A 17,669-nucleotide genomic window follows, 5' to 3' on the forward strand; every position below is an offset into this window, starting at 1 on the left:
ACGTCGCATATGAGGCGGTGAGCGGGAAGGCCGAAGTTACGCTGTAGCGCAGACAGGCGAGCAGCAGCAGGATGTGAACGCCGGAAGCGCGAACAGACGGCCCGCACTTTATGCAGCAGCTCTGACATGTCGGGGTAGTTGTGAATGAACTTCTGCACCACCAAATTCAGCACATGCGCCAAGCAAGGGATGTGCGTCAAATTGGCTAGTCCCAGAGCTGCAACGAGATTTCGCCCATTATCACACACCACCAGGCCGGGCTTGAGGCTCACCGGCAGCAACCACTCGTCGGTCTGTTGTTCTATACCCCGCCACAACTCCTGTGCGGTGTGGGGCCTGTCCCCCAAACATATGAGTTTCAGAATGGCCTGCTGACGTTTACCCCGGGCTGTGCTGAAGTTGGTGGTGAAGGTGTGTGGCTGACTGGATGAGCAGGTGGAAGAAGAGGAGGAGGAAGCCGAGAAGGAGGAGGTGGCAACAGGAGGCAAAGAATGTTGCCCTGCGATCCTTGGCGGCGGAAGGACGTGCGCCAAACAGCTCTCCGCCTGGGGCCCAGCTGCCACTACATTTACCCAGTGTGCAGTTAGGGAGATATAGCGTCCCTGGCCGTGCTTACTGGTCCACGTATCTGTGGTTAGGTGGACCTTGCCACAGATGGCGTTGCGCAGTGCACACTTGATTTTATCGGATACTTGGTTGTGCAGGGAAGGCACGGCTCTCTTGGAGAAGTAGTGCCGGCTGGGAACAACATACTGTGGGACAGCAAGCGACATGAGCTGTTTGAAGCTGTCTGTGTCCACCAGCCTAAATGACAGCATTTCATAGGCCAGTAGTTTAGAAATGCTGGCATTCAGGGCCAGGGATCGAGGGTGGCTAGGTGGGAATTTACGCTTTCTATCAAATGTTTGTGAGATGGAGAGCTGAACGCTGGCGTGTGACATGGTTGAGACGCTTGGTGACGGAGGTGGTGGTGGTGGTGTTGGTGGTACATCCCCTGTTTGCTGGGCGGCAGGTGCCAACGTTCCTCCAGAGGCGGAGGAAGAGGCCGAGGCGGCAGCAGCAGAATAGGCCGAGGCGGCAGCAGCAGAAGAGGTAGCAGGGGGAGCCTGAGTGACTTCCTTGGTTTTAAGGTGTTTACTCCACTGCAGTTCATGCTTTGCATGCAGGTGCCTGGTCATGCAGGTTGTGCTCAGGTTCAGAACGTTAATGCCTCGCTTCAGGCTCTGATGGCACAGCGTGCAAACCACTCGGGTCTTGTCGTCAGCACATTGTTTGAAGAAGTGCCATGCCAGGGAACTCCTTGAAGCTGCCTTTGGGGTGCTCGGTCCCAGATGGCGGCGGTCAGTAGCAGGCGGAGTCTCTTGGCGGCGGGTGTTCTGCTTTTGCCCACTGCTCCCTCTTTTGCTACGCTGTTGGCTCGGTCTCACCACTGCCTCTTCCTCCGAACTGTGAAAGTCAGTGGCACGACCTTCATTCCATGTGGGGTCTAGGACCTCATCGTCCCCTGCATCGTCTTCCACCCAGTCTTGATCCCTGACCTCCTGTTCAGTCTGCACACTGCAGAAAGACGCAGCAGTTGGCACCTGTGTTTCGTCATCATCAGAGACATGCTGAGGTGGTATTCCCATGTCCTCATCATCAGGAAACATAAGTGGTTGTGCGTCAGTGCATTCTATGTCTTTCACCGCTGGGGAAGGGCTAGGTGGATGCCCTTGGGAAACCCTGCCAGCGGAGTCTTCAAACAGCATAAGAGACTGCTGCATAACTTGAGGCTGAGACAGTTTCCCTGGTATGCATGGGGGTGATGTGACAGACTGATGGGGTTGGTTTTCAGGCGCCATCTGTGCGCTTTCTGCAGAAGACTGGGTGGGAGATAATGTGAACGTGCTGGATCCACTGTCGGCCACCCAATTGACTAATGCCTGTACCTGCTCAGGCCTTACCATCCTTAGAACGGCATTGGGCCCCACCATATATCGCTGTAAATTCTGGCGGCTACTGGGACCTGAGGTAGTTGGTACACTAGGACGTGTGGATGTGGCAGAACGGCCACGTCCTCTCCCAGCACCAGAGGGTCCACTAACACCACCACGACCATGTCCACGTCCGCGTCCCTTACTAGATGTTTTTCTCATTGTTATGGTTCACCACAACAACAAATATATTATTTGGCCCAATGTATTGTATTCAAATTCAGCGGGATATAAATTTGAGGCCTAGTATTTAGGCGCTGGGTGACCGGTATGGATTTAGTGACAGAATTAGACTTGGAAATGCACAGAAGCGTGTGTGTGAAGTTATTCTGAATGACCCTATGTGCACCTTCAATATGATCTACCCTTTTAGGGATAGATTTCAAATAGCTCTGATATAGCAGAAACGACTAAATTATGAAATTGCTAAATTGGGAATTGTATTTCAACCCAGAACAAAAAATGTGCTTTGACGGACACTAAATAACTTTCCCAGCCACAACAGGACAGCGGTAACGAGAGATTTAGCGGGATATAAATTTGAGGCCTAGTATTTAGGCGCTGGGTGACAGGTATGGGTTTAGTGACAGAATTAGATTTGGAAATGCACAGTAGCGGGTGTGTGAAGTTATTCTGAATGACCCTATGTGCACCTTGAATATTATATACCCTTTTAGGGATAGATTTCAAATAGCTCTGATATAGCAGAAACCACTAAATTATGAAATTGCTAAATTGGGAATTGTATTTCAACCCAGAACAAGAAATGTGCTTGAACGGACACTAAATAACTCGCCCAGCTACAGCACTAGGGACAGATTTAGCGGGATATAAATTTGAGGCCTAGTATTTAGGCGCTGGGTGACAGGTATGGGTTTAGTGCCAGAATTAGACTTGGAAATACACAGTAGCGGGTGTGTGTGAAGTTATTCTGAATGACCCAATGTGCACCTTGAATATTATATACCCTTTTAGGGATAGATTTCAAATAGCTCTGATATAGCAGAAACCACTAAATTATGAAATTGCTAAATTGGGAATTGTATTTCAACCCAGAACAAGAAATGTGCTTGAACGGACACTAAATAACTCGCCCAGCTACAGCACTAAGGACAGATTTAGCGGGATATAAATTTGAGGCCTAGTATTTAGGCGCTGGGTGACAGGTATGGGTTTAGTGCCAGAATTAGACTTGGAAATACACAGTAGCGGGTGTGTGTGAAGTTATTCTGAATGACCCAATGTGCACCTTGAATATTATATACCCTTTTAGGGATAGATTTCAAATAGCTCTGATATAGCAGAAACCACTAAATTATGAAATTGCTAAATTGGGAATTGTATTTCAACCCAGAACAAGAAATGTGCTTGAACGGACACTAAATAACTCGCCCAGCTACAGCACTAAGGACAGATTTAGCGGGATATAAATTTGAGGCCTAGTATTTAGGCGCTGGGTGACAGGTATGGGTTTAGTGCCAGAATTAGACTTGGAAATACACAGTAGCGGGTGTGTGTGAAGTTATTCTGAATGACCCAATGTGCACCTTGAATATTATATACCCTTTTAGGGATAGATTTCAAATAGCTCTGATATAGCAGAAACCACTAAATTATGAAATTGCTAAATTGGGAATTGTATTTCAACCCAGAACAAGAAATGTGCTTGAACGGACACTAAATAACTCGCCCAGCTACAGCACTAGGGACAGATTTAGCGGGATATAAATTTGAGGCCTAGTATTTAGGCGCTGGGTGACAGGTATGGGTTTAGTGCCAGAATTAGACTTGGAAATACACAGTAGCGGGTGTGTGTGAAGTTATTCTGAATGACCCAATGTGCACCTTGAATATTATATACCCTTTTAGGGATAGATTTCAAATAGCTCTGATATAGCAGAAACCACTAAATTATGAAATTGCTAAATTGGGAATTGTATTTCAACCCAGAACAAGAAATGTGCTTGAACGGACACTAAATAACTCGCCCAGCTACAGCACTAAGGACAGATTTAGCGGGATATAAATTTGAGGCCTAGTATTTAGGCGCTGGGTGACAGGTATGGGTTTAGTGCCAGAATTAGACTTGGAAATACACAGTAGCGGGTGTGTGTGAAGTTATTCTGAATGACCCAATGTGCACCTTGAATATTATATACCCTTTTAGGGATAGATTTCAAATAGCTCTGATATAGCAGAAACCACTAAATTATGAAATTGCTAAATTGGGAATTGTATTTCAACCCAGAACAAGAAATGTGCTTGAACGGACACTAAATAACTCGCCCAGCTACAGCACTAAGGACAGATTTAGCGGGATATAAATTTGAGGCCTAGTATTTAGGCGCTGGGTGACAGGTATGGGTTTAGTGCCAGAATTAGACTTGGAAATACACAGTAGCGGGTGTGTGTGAAGTTATTCTGAATGACCCAATGTGCACCTTGAATATTATATACCCTTTTAGGGATAGATTTCAAATAGCTCTGATATAGCAGAAACCACTAAATTATGAAATTGCTAAATTGGGAATTGTATTTCAACCCAGAACAAGAAATGTGCTTGAACGGACACTAAATAACTCGCCCAGCTACAGCACTAAGGACAGATTTAGCGGGATATAAATTTGAGGCCTAGTATTTAGGCGCTGGGTGACAGGTATGGGTTTAGTGCCAGAATTAGACTTGGAAATACACAGTAGCGGGTGTGTGTGAAGTTATTCTGAATGACCCAATGTGCACCTTGAATATTATATACCCTTTTAGGGATAGATTTCAAATAGCTCTGATATAGCAGAAACCACTAAATTATGAAATTGCTAAATTGGGAATTGTATTTCAACCCAGAACAAGAAATGTGCTTGAACGGACACTAAATAACTCGCCCAGCTACAGCACTAGGGACAGATTTAGCTGGATATAAATTTGAGGCCTAGTATTTAGGCGCTGGGTGACAGGTATGGGTTTAGTGCCAGAATTAGACTTGGAAATACACAGTAGCGGGTGTGTGTGAAGTTATTCTGAATGACCCAATGTGCACCTTGAATATTATATACCCTTTTAGGGATAGATTTCAAATAGCTCTGATATAGCAGAAACCACTAAATTATGAAATTGCTAAATTGGGAATTGTATTTCAACCCAGAACAAGAAATGTGCTTGAACGGACACTAAATAACTCGCCCAGCTACAGCACTAAGGACAGATTTAGCGGGATATAAATTTGAGGCCTAGTATTTAGGCGCTGGGTGACCGGTATGGATTTAGTGACAGAATTAGACTGGGATATGGCCAAAAAATAAACAGACTATTGCTGGTTAAATGCACTTGGTGTGACAGCTTCACCCTGATGTAGGCTTTAGCCAAAAAACAACCACACCATTGAGGGTTAAATGCACTTGGTGACAGGCGCAGCTTGCCCCTGATTTAGTATATGGCCAAAAAATGAACAGACTATTGCTGGTTAAATGCACTTGGTGTGACAGCTTCACCCTGATGTAGGCTTTAGCCAAAAAACAACCACACCATTGAGGGTTAAATGCACTTGGTGACAGGCGCAGCTTGCCCCTGATTTTGTATATGGCCAAAAAATGAACAGACTATTGCTGGTTAAATGCACTTGGTGTGACAGCTTCACCCTGATGTAGGCTTTAGCCAAAAAACAACCACACCATTGAGGGTTAAATGCACTTGGTCGCAGCTTGTGCTGGCGCACCACAAGACACAAAATGGCCGCCGATCACCCCAGAAAAATGTGACTGACAAACGGTCTGGGCAGCCTAAAAACAGTGAGCAATTGAGGATCAGCAGCTCAATGATCCACAGCTGCAGATCGATCAGTTAATCAAGTCCTTTGGAGGAGTTAATCTGCCTAATCTCGCCCTACTGTCGCAGCCGCAACCTCTCCCTACGCTAATCAGAGCAGAGTGACGGGCGGCGCTATGTGACTCCAGCTTAAATAGAGGCTGGGTCACATGGTGCTCTGGCCAATCACAGCCATGCCAATAGTAGGCATGGCTGTGATGGCCTCTTGGGGCAAGTAGTATGACGCTTGTTGATTGGCTGCTTTGCAGCCTTTCAAAAAGCGCCAAGAAAGCGTCACAAAAGCGCGAAGAAAGCGACGAACACCGAACCCGAACCCGGACTTTTACGAAAATGTCCGGGTTCGGGTCCGTGTCACGGACACCCCAAAATTCGGTACGAACCCGAACTATACAGTTCGAGTTCGCTCATCCCTACTGATCACCCCATTTTGAAAATGGATATCTTTGATGAGACAACTCCCCAGAACCTATCCTGTAATTAGTGAATTCGGAAAGTCATTAAACCATTTCACTTTTTTACATTTTGTTATGCTGTGGCCTTGTGCTAAAATATCAACTTTTCTTCCATCAGCACTCAGTCCTTCTTAATACAAAAAATAAAAAATAATTTTATTGTTTGCATGGAAAGAAGTTTTCAGACCCTTTGCTATGACACTTGAAATGTAGCTCTGGGGGCCTCCTATTTTCCTTGATCATCTTTGAGATGTTTCTACACCCCGATTGGAGTCCTCCTGTGGTAAATTCAGTTGAATAGACTTGATTTGGAAAGACACAGCCCCGTGTATATATAAGGTCTCATAGCTGACAATGCATATCAGAGCAACAAAAAAGGAGGAAAGAACTGCCTGTAGGGCTCAAAAAAGGGAGTGTGTGAAGGTACAGATCTGGAGAAAGGCCCAAAATATTTATGCTGCACTGAAAGTTATCAAGAGCACAGTGGCCTCCATAATTCTTAAATAGAAGGAGTTTTGAACAACTAGGACTCTTCCTAGAGCTGGCCGCCCCACCAAACTAAGTAATCACAAGAAAAGGGCCTTGGCAAGAGAGGTGACAAAGAACACAATGCTCATTTTGGCTCAGCTGTAAAAATCCTGTGTGCAGATTGGAGAAACTTCCAGAAGGTCAACCACCGCTGCAGCATTTCACCAATCTGGGCTTTAAGCCAAAATGGCCAGAAAGAAGCCTCTCTTCAGTAAAATACACATTTAAAGTTTGAAAAGAAAGCACCTAAAGGACACTGTGAAAAACCATATACTCTGGTCTGATTAAACCAGATTTGAACGTTTTAAATATTAAACCAAAATTGAATGTTTTGATTTCAATTTTATGTGTCATGTTTGGAGAAAATCAAGCACTGCCCAATTTCATCATTATAGTGAAGCATGCTGGTGGCAGCATCATGCTATGGAGGTGTTTTTTCAATGGCAGGGACAGTGAGATTGGTTAGTGTTGAGGGAAAGCTGAATGAAACAAAGCACAGTGATATTCCTAATAAAAACCTGATCCAGAGTGCTCTGGACTTCAGAATGGGCAGAAGGTTTACCTTCAAACAAGTTGATGACCCCAAGCACACAGCCAATACAGCACAGGAGTGGCTTAGGGACAACTCTCTGAATGTCCTTTAGTGGCCCAGCCAGAGCCCTGGACAGACCTGAAAATGGCTATTCACCGAGGGTCGCCATCTAAAGTAACAGAGCTTGACAGGATCTGCAGAAAATCCCCAAATCCAGGTGTGCAAACCTTGTGACCCACATACCTAAGAAGACTGGAGGCTGTGATACTTCCAAAGGTGCTTAAAGGGGTTCTCCAGGAATTAAAAAAATGAAAATACTTAAATAATTTTTTATAATAAATACTTTATATTCACAAATGCCTTTCATTACTTAGAATCGCTTGTTTTGTCTAGGCAGCAATCATTAGGAGAAATAAAATGGCCGCCATCCTATCAGTACACACAAAACCTGTCCTAATCACACAGCAAGATAAGTTACTTTACCACAATGAGCCATAGTGTGCTGCCTCATTCCTCCTCTCTGCTCTGCTTGTCAGGAATCATGATCCTGAATACAGGTGAATCTTTGTGAGAATGGAGATGATGAGGAGACATGAGAGGAGGGTGAGGTGTGGCTAATGAGCAGCAGCACTTGTTTACAGTCTCCATTACCACAGCACCACATTACCACAGTCTGTCCTGTCCGTCATCTCTGTACTACATGTCTCCTCATGAACTAAATTCCCCAGAGATTCAGCTAAAGTTCTTATCATCTGTATTCAGGATCATAATCCCTAACAAGCAGAGAGGAAGATGAGGAGGAGGCATATCTTTACCTCAGTGTTGTAAAGTAACTTATCCTCATGTGTGATCAGGACAGGTTTTGTGTGAACTAATGAGCAGAAGCCATTTTGTTTCCCCTGATAATTGATCCCTAGACAAACTAACCATTATAAATAATGAAAGGTATTTGAGAATATATTTATAATAAAGTAACATTTAAGTATTTTAATTTTCTTAATTCCCGGAAGAACCCTTTTAAACTAAGTCCCAGGTAAAGGTTCTGAATACTTGTTAGAAGAATGTTACTTTCTAGATATTCCAGTGGTGTTTGTAACATGGATTAAGTTCTAAATCAAGATGTACACCTGCAGTTTGTACTGCTGACTAAAATCCCTTCAACTTCTGATCATGTTTTTTATAGCTTTCTCTGCTCTCCCCTCTGTTCTCTCACTGTTGGTGGTGTGGGGAATGGGGGTGGGGGGTTGTACATAGCAGATGTGTGTGAAGATGAGGGAAAGCATCGCAGCTCACACAGACTGCAGATGGGAAGGAAAGCACACACAAGGCAGTTTTCAGGGAAAAGGCACCAGCATCCTGGACACACAGATCCAGTATATATTTCTGTGAGTGACACAGTAGCACAAAATTTTCTGAAACTAGGAGTAGGTTACAAATGAAATGAATGAAGGAACCAAGACTGCAGCCTGAAACATAGCGAAATGTTTTCTGTTTCAAAAGTATCCACAGTATCTAAATATATCATAACTAGCAGAAGGACTTGACTTCGCACTGGTATATTTAATCTATTTCATTTACAGTTTGTGTATGTCATTAAAAGATATCGACAGTATCCACTATAACAGTGTCATCCACAGCGCCCTCCCCCTTTAAACCTGACCTACAGCAGTGAAGAAAATTGGCTGGGTTGTTATGAAAACCCTGTGTAAAACTGTGTGTACGTGGAGACTAAGGGCCTGCAAGCTTCTTTTGGATGATAAGGGTCATGTGACTAGGCTTCTATTGGCTAATGCATTTTTGGGGAATATCTCAAGCAGGGATGTCCTTTTGAACAGCTCACTCTCAGACAGCAGCACTGTGCTGTCTGAGAGTGAGCTGCAGGGAGAAAGTCACCATCCCTCCCACCCTTGAAGCTGACAGAAATAGATTTTTACCTTCATTTCTTCAAACCGGCTGCGGAGTGGGAGGGGCGTCGCCTAACCAGATTTGGGTGTGACTTAGCTGTTTCTGGGGGCCGGGTTTTTAAGTCCATCTTTTGAGGGTGGCCTGAATGGCCACCCTACCCGCCCCTACCTGCCCCCTGAACTGTCACCACAGCACTCCACTCCCTTAACAGTGTTATCCACAGCACCCTGCCCCTTTAAAGCTGACCTGCAGCAGTGAAAAAAAATGGCTGGGTTGTAATGGAAACCTGGCGTAAAACTGTGTGTATGTGGAGACTAAGTACCTGCGAGCTTCTATTGGCTGATAAGGGACATGTGACCATGTATATGGCAGTTGGGATATGAAGAGAAAGACCTGTAGGCTTCTATTGGCTAATGTAGGTTATGTGATGTGCCATATTTGCATTTTTGGGGAATATCTCAGGAACTGCATGTGCTAGAGAGCTGTGACCCCCCACAAGATTTTTTTCCAGGTAGCATGGGATGTGTATACCAAGTTTAGTTGAAATCGATGGATGCGTTTTTGCAAGCCAGGCTACATTTTGCAAAAAAACATCTGAAGTCTCCCAAAAGCATGTGTAAAAAGGTGTTATGGTCTGAGGAAAACCAAGGTTGAACTTTTTGGCCATAATTCCAAAAGATATGTTTGACGCAAAAACAACACTGCACATCACCAAAAGAACACCATCCCCACAGTGAAGCATGGTGGTGGCAGCATCTTGCTTTGGGGCTGTTTTTCTTCAGCTGGAACTGGGGCCTTAGTTAAGCTAGAGGGAATTACGAACAGTTCCAAATACCAGTCAATATTGGCACAAAACCTTCAAGCTTCTGCTAGAAAGCTGAACATGAAGAGGAACTTCATCTTTCAGCATGACAACGACCCAAAGCATACATCCAAATCAACAAAGGAATGGCTTCACCAGAAGAAGATTAAAGTTTTGGAATGACCCAGCCAGAGCCCAGACCTGAATCCGATTGAAAATCTTTAGGGTGATCTGAAGAGGGCTGTGCACAAGAGACGCCCTCGCAATCTGACAGATTTGGAGTGTTTTTGCAAAGAAAAGTGGGCAAATCTGCCAAGTCAAAATGTGCCATGCTGATAGACTCATACCCAAAAAGACTGAGTGCTGTAATAAACTTCAACAAAGTATTAGTTTAAGGGTGTGCACACTTATGCAACCATATTATTTTATTTTCATATTCTTTCTTCCCTCTACCTAAAAGATTTCAGTTTGTTTTTCAATTGAGTTGTACAGTATATAGGTCACATTAAAGGTGGGAAAAGTTCTGAAATGATTTATCTTATCACTGAACATACACACATACATATATACGTCCTTTATATATATATATATATATATATATATATATATATGAGTTTGGCTGAATTATCTGAACCCACTTATTAGGAGAGGTATCCACATACTTTGGCCATGAGGCAGCCATCAGTTGCTTTTGAAAATTCTATTATGGGTGAATTATTATTTACCTAACAAAGAAAAGGGTCTTATGGAACCATCATGCTGTAAGTCAGAGATGAAGATTTGCTCTTACAGCTATGTCAGTTCAAGACATTTATAAGTTCTTGTAGCTCAATAACTTTTGCTGATTTGTTAAAACAAAACTAAATGTTGGCCTGATTGTACTGTGTAGATATCTCTATTCTCTAATGAGCCTTTAGGGGCTGTGAGCAGATGGTAACACAGACCTCTGGTAAAATGTAATGTCCATATCCAGTGACCTCTTTACAAGAACATATGTAGCCTAAAGGAAATAAGTGTTTGAGGTGTTGGAGGTCTTGCGGTACAAATGAAATGAACATTGCAGTATTTATATCTGCATTAGTGTTGATCGAGCACCAAAGTGTTTGGGTGTTCGGCTCGAACACCTCGGGATGCTCGGGTACTCTACACAATGGAAGTCAATGGGAGAACCCGAGCATTAAATAAGGCACCCCCTGCTCTGAAGAGGGGAGGGTGTCTGGTTCATAGGAAAAAGTCAGAAATTGATGGAAACCCCACCAAAATGGTTCGAGAACAGCATGGGGACGATGTCTGGATGCATCTTGGACTCCCAGGTCGCTGCTGGGAACGATTTTGTCCGAGAAGTATGCCACTTTTACAGACTGACAATAATGCACACCAAACCGAAGATGAAATCGATTTTAGAGGAAAAATTGTTAGGAAACATTCTTCCCTGTATATTAACTTGTATATAAAGTGCAAGGGCTGCCAAAAATTACAAGGAAGAGGCACTCCGATACAACCTGTATATCACATAAAGGAGGGCCTCATTAACATTTTGGTACAATTGTTCAGGTAGTGGGACTCCTACACTCATAAAGCCTATGCACTAAGGGAAAGGGCTGCCAAAAATTACAAGGAACCGACACTCCAATACACCCTTTTATTACACATAAAGAAGGGCATCATACACCCTTGAAAAATTATGATTGATGGCCTGCTGGTGACCCTCAAAAACATTAGGAGCAAGGGCCTGCTGGCGATCCTCTAAAACATTACGGGCAAGGGTCTGGTGCTGAGCTGACCATTTAAAACATTAGGGGTGAGGGTCTGCTGCTGAGCTGACCATTGAAAAGATTGTAGGAGAGGGCCTGCTGGTGAGCTGACCTTCTAAAGGATTGTAGGTGAGGGCCTGCTGGTGAGCTGACCCTCTAAAACATCATATGCGAGGGCCTGCAGGTGAGCTGACCCTCTAAAAGATTGTAGATGAGGACCTGCTGGTGAGCCGACCCTCTAAAACATTATATGCGAAGGCCTGCAGGTGAGCTGACCCTCTAAAAGATTGTAGGTGAGGACCTGTTGGTGAGCTGACCCTCTAAAACATTATATGCAAGGGCCTGCAGGTGAGCTGATCTTTTAAAAGATTGCAGGTGAGGGCCTGCTGGTGATCTGAACCTCTATAACATTACATGTGAAGGCCTGCAGGTGAGCTGACCCTCCAAAAGATTGTAGGTGAGGGCCTGCTGGTGAGCTGACCCTCTAAAACATTATATGTGAGGGCCTGCAGGTGAGCTGACCCTCTAAAAGATTCTAGGTGAATACCTGCTGGTGAGCTGACCCTCTAAAACATTATATGTGAGGGCCTGCAGATGAGCTGACCCTCTAAAAGATTGTAGGTGAGGGCCTGCTGGTGAGCTGACCCTCTAAAACATTATATGCGAGGGCCTGCAGGTGAGATGACCCTCTACAACATTAGGAGCGAGGGCAGACTAATAGGCATGTTCATATGATGGAAGAGGAAGAGGATGAGAAAAGGAAGATTGAACCATATACCCTTTTTTTTGTGGTGGAAGGTGTGCATGGGAATATAGTGTATTTAGTACATTATAAAAAAACACATTTAAAGTGCCTTTATGTTCAGCCGCTTTCCTCTGGTGAAGTAGAGAAGTCCGGGGAAATCCAGGCCTTGTTCATTTTGATAAGAGTCAACCTGTCAGCATTTTCAGTTGACAGGTGGATGGGCTAACCAGTTATTATGCCCCCAGCAGCACTAAATACCCACTCTGACAAAACGCTGGCAGCAGGGCAGGCCAGCACCTCCAAGACTTAGAGCGCCACCCAATAGTTGTTAGGCACAGAGGGATTATTAAGGACGCTGACATGGTCTGCTACGTACTCTTTTACCACCTTCCAAAGCTTTTCTCTCCTTGTGACACTAGGCCGTGCATCAGGTTGAGGGTGCTGGCGGGGTGTCATAAAACTGTCCCAGGCCTTGGAGAGTGTTGCCTTGCTTCTGTTGTAACTGCTGTGTGTTCCCCTCGTCTCCCATCCTTGGTTGGCCAAGGAACTACGTACTCTGCTGCCAGCTTTGTCAGCTGGAAATTTTTGGAGAAAATTTTCCATGGTTTTGCTCGTCCTCTCCACCACAGGAATGAGAGATGAGAATTTCTCTTTGTAGTGGGGGTCGAAAAGGGTGAACAACCAGTAATCAGTGGTGTCCAAAATGCGTAAAACGCGTGAGTTATGGGAAAGGCAGCCTAACATAAAGTCAGCCATGTGTGCCAGAGTCCCAACAGTAAAGACCTCGCTGTCTTCATCAGGAGGACGACTCTCAATCTCCTCATCCTTTTACTCCTCTTCTGCCCATCCACGCTGAACAGATGGAATTAAACTTATATAGGTACTACCCTCTGTAGTGGAGGCAACCATCTCCTTCTCTTCCTCCTCCTCCTCTTCATCATCCAATTTGCGCTGAGAAGACGAACTGAGGGTGGTCTGGCTATATAATGTCTTCCCCCATTTCCACCTCTTCCACATTCAAAGCATCGGCCTTAATAGTGAGCAGCGAGCGTTTGAGTAGACACAGAAGTGGGATGGTGACGCTGATAATAGCTTTATCGCCGCTCACCATCTGTGTAGATTCCTCAAAGTTTCTTAAAACCTTCAGACATCCATGCCCACTCCTCGTTTGTGAAGAGCAAAACCTGACTGGAAAGGTGACGACCATGTTGCAGCTCGTATTCCACTACTGCCCTCTGCTGCTCACAAAGCCTGGCCAACATGTGGAACGTCAAGTTCCAGCACATGCTCATGTTGCACAATGGCTGACTGGTGCTGAAAGAGGATAATTCTGAGGTGGAAGTGGAGGAGGAGGCGGAAGAGGAGAAGTGGGGGTTGGAGCTACTAACAGGTGGTGGCGGAAACCCTGATGGAATTAGGGCCCGCAATCCTTGGTGTCGGTAGAACTTGTGCCATTCCAGGGTACAACTCGCTCCTGGCCTCCACAACGTTCACCCAGTGTGCCGTCAGGGAAATGTAGCATCCCTGGCCAAAAGCACTTGTCCATTTGTCAGTGGTTAAGTGGACCTTCCCAATAACTGCGTTGGTCAGGGCACGGGTGATGTTACAAGACACATGCTGGTGTAAGGCAGGCATGGCACCGTGAAAAATTGTGGAAGCTGGGGACTGCGTAACAGGGGGCGGCCGCCGACATCAGGCTGCGGAAGGCCTCAGTGTCCACAAGCCTAAATGGGAACATTTCCAGGGCCAGTCATTTGGAAAGTTGCGCATTTAGTGCTATGGCCTGTGGGTGGGTGGCTGGGTATTTGCACTTGCGTTCAAATGCCTGGGCTAAGGACATTTGTACTCTGCGCTGGGACATGGAAATGGATGTGGTAGATGATGGTGCTTGCAAAGGTCCAGGTGCAGGGTGGGAGACATCCGGGCCTGTGCCTTCGACAGAGAATTGGCCAGCACGTAACACAGGGGAGGAGGAGGCAATGGTGTGACCCGCAGACACAGATTGTGGACCCAGGCGTTCGGCCCACCTATTGCGGTGCTTTGATGCCATGTGGCGAATTATGCTGGTGGTGGTGAGGTTGCTAGTGTTCACGCCCCTGCTCATTTTTGTATGGCACATGTTGCAAATTACAATTCTTTTGTCGTCAGCACTTTCCTCAAAAAAGCTCCAGACTGCGGAACACCTACCCCTTGGCAAGAGAGATTTCCGCAAGGGTGTGCTCTGGGGAACAGTTGCAGGCATGTTTGGCGTGGCCCGTCTTCTCCCTTTTGCCACCCCACTGCCTCTTCCAGCCTGTTGCAGTTCTGCGGATCCCTCCCCCTCTGTACTGCTGTTCTTGCTCGGCTTGTTACCTTCTATCACGATCAGTGAGGGGGAAAAACTCCACACTAAACACAGGAGGGAAGAGGAACAGTAGCTGGGCCTGGAAACTAGGTAAGGAACAGGTCACCTCCTAAACAACCCTAATCCGGGCCCTAACTACCTATCAATATGAATAGACCTTGAAGGTAGGAATATTCATATGCTGTATACCTAGGCCCTTATATCCCTATAAGGCCCTGGAATAAGGTTAGGACCAGAGACAACCCATTCCTCCCCAGATGGACAAATGGAAGTCTTTATCTCAGGCCCAGATACAAACAACAGAGAATATAACAAACACAAATCAATAAGAAAAGACAATACTACTGAAAGTAGAAAACTGGAAACTCCAGAAGCCCCACAGATTACAACTGACCAGCTAGTTAGAAGGCAGGAAGAAAATCTATAAACTGCACCTCCAAGATTGAGAAGCGGCTAAAGTAAATAACCAACAAGCAACACCTGAAGCAAGGGGTGTGGCATTCACCAAAACACAGACACAATAAGATCCACAGTGAATTTAACCCACAATTTTCCAGTCTCTCCGATATCCTGGTGCCTGCCACGGGAATGTCTGTGACACCTTCCCAGGTTGGGTCATCTTCCACCACCTCCTCTTCCATTTCATCACGCTGCTCATCCTCCTGACTTGTTGACCTAACAACAACCTCACTTATTGACAACTGTGCCTCATCGTCAACCTCTTGAGACACTAATTGCCGTTGACTTATTGGCAACTGTGTCTCATCCTCATCATCCACCTTGTGAAACACTAATTGCCGTTCCCCACTATCATCTTCTTGTGACTGTGGATGCTCAAGAGTTTCGGAATCGGGGTACAAGATCTCATGTCCCTCTTCAAGTGGGTTTGTCAAGAGGCCCAAATGAAGGAATGGCGCTGAAAAGAGCTCCTTGGAATATCCGAGTGTGGGATCGCTCGTTTGGCAAGACTCCATGGTGGGAGGAAGGAGGATCAGGTTGAGTATTGTGTTGACCAGACTCTTGGCTACTGAGATTGGACTTGGTGGAAGACAGGGTGGTGATTAACTGACTGAAAGCATTATCTACTGCAATCCAACCGACCACCTGATCGTACTGGCCTGACTTCCAGAGCGTTGTCCTGCGCCGCCCTGTAAACTGTGACATGAAGCTAGGTATCGTGGATGATTGTTTTTCTTGTGCTCTGGCAGCAGGCACAGTTTCAACGTGCCCAGGGCCATGGCCTCTGCGTGCACCATTAGAATCACAGCCACTTCCCTGTCCCTTACTGCTCGCCTTCTTCATGTTAAATGTTATATATGCTTGAAAGTATGTCACACGTACAGTAGCGTAGGATTTGTAAGTGTATGCACAAAAAAAAAAAAGGTATTTGGGATGTGGAAATGTCACACAGGAGAAATACCGCAGATAATGTCGCTGATGTTACCAGCGGCTAATATAAAATTACAGGGAATGTCACAGGTGTTTGGGATGTGGAAACGTTACACAGGAGATGTACCCCAGGTAATGTCACTGTCTGCAGCGGACACGGTCTACGAAAAAAGTACACTGGATGTCACTGCTATTTTTTGAATGTGCACAAGTTACACAGGAGATGTACCCCAGGTAATGTCACTGTCCGCAGCGGATACTGTCTACGGAAAAAGTACACTGGATGTCACAGATATTTTTGTAATGTGCACACGTTACACGGAGATATAGTGCAGATAATGTCGCTGTCTGCAGCGGCCTAACTATTGCACGCTATTTAGCGCAGGATGCGATAAAAATAGATATTGCTGCCACACACAACAGTCCTTAAAAGGACTTTTGGGTCTGTAAATTTTTAGCAATTTAGCATTGGTTGCGCTAAAAATATATATTGTTGCTGCCACACACAACAATAGTCCTTAAAAGGACTTTTGGGTCTCTGACAAGTTTTTCAACTTTCCCCAAAAAATATTCTCTCCCTACACTATCTTTCCCACACTGAGCCGAACTTGTGTCATCGGGTGCTAACATGGTTACGGCATTACAGTGAAGGGCAGCACTTACCTGCAAGTTTATTGGCTGCGTAGCAGCCAACAAACGTGCGGGGAGGAGACTCTAGCATTGCGCTTGAGCACATGCGGTATTCGGACGAATACCGCCATGTGCCGAGCATTGAGATGCTGGAGCCGAGCTGGTGTTTGGCCGAGCATGCTCGATCAACACTAATCTGCATTCAAGACACCCTTGGATAATGGCTGAAAGAGTTATTAAAGTGCCATGCCGTGCGACATAGCGTACTGTATGTCAGAGAGAAGTTTAAAATTGTTGTCGCTCCGCCTTCCAAATAGAACAGGAGGGTGTCCTAGTCTAAGTAGAGCAACCAACCAGATTTAGTAACACTTACTGGTGCCAAATTTTCAGACATAAATAGATTACTAGCTGATGCTCTTTCTTTCTCATGAGGAAAGCATCTTTACCTGTCCCCTGTTCAGAAATATGAACTTCATAGGTGGGGTTCTCTATTCTGGACCCTCCTCTATGACCAAGAGCCAAGGGCCTAAAATAAAAATTGGTTCTCACTCTTCCAGATCTGGCCATGTCGATGTAATACTATGTTTTTTCTGCAATAGTCGCCTGAAGGGAAATGTCTGCCCAAACCTAGTCATGAAACCAGATTGGACTTGGTGCTACTCCCAAGGGTATTATCCTGGTAGTTCCCTGGTATTCACCCTTTAAGCCCTATACATGGATCTGGACTGGGAACCTCCAGGCTGGTACATCCTGGAGTAGTCTCTGTATGGTTGACAGCTGACTCATGTTGATC

General features: G+C 45.3%; 1 protein-coding gene across 2 annotated transcripts in view; it reads left to right on the forward strand.

Annotated features, from left to right (window-relative positions):
- The window catches only part of SAMD12 (sterile alpha motif domain containing 12), an 827,678-nt gene that overhangs the window by 194,186 nt on the left and 615,823 nt on the right, over positions 1 to 17,669 (forward strand). The window lies entirely within an intron of this gene.

Source organism: Bufo gargarizans, chromosome 5, assembly GCF_014858855.1.
Source record: "Bufo gargarizans isolate SCDJY-AF-19 chromosome 5, ASM1485885v1, whole genome shotgun sequence".
Taxonomy (NCBI): Eukaryota; Metazoa; Chordata; class Amphibia; order Anura; family Bufonidae; genus Bufo; species Bufo gargarizans.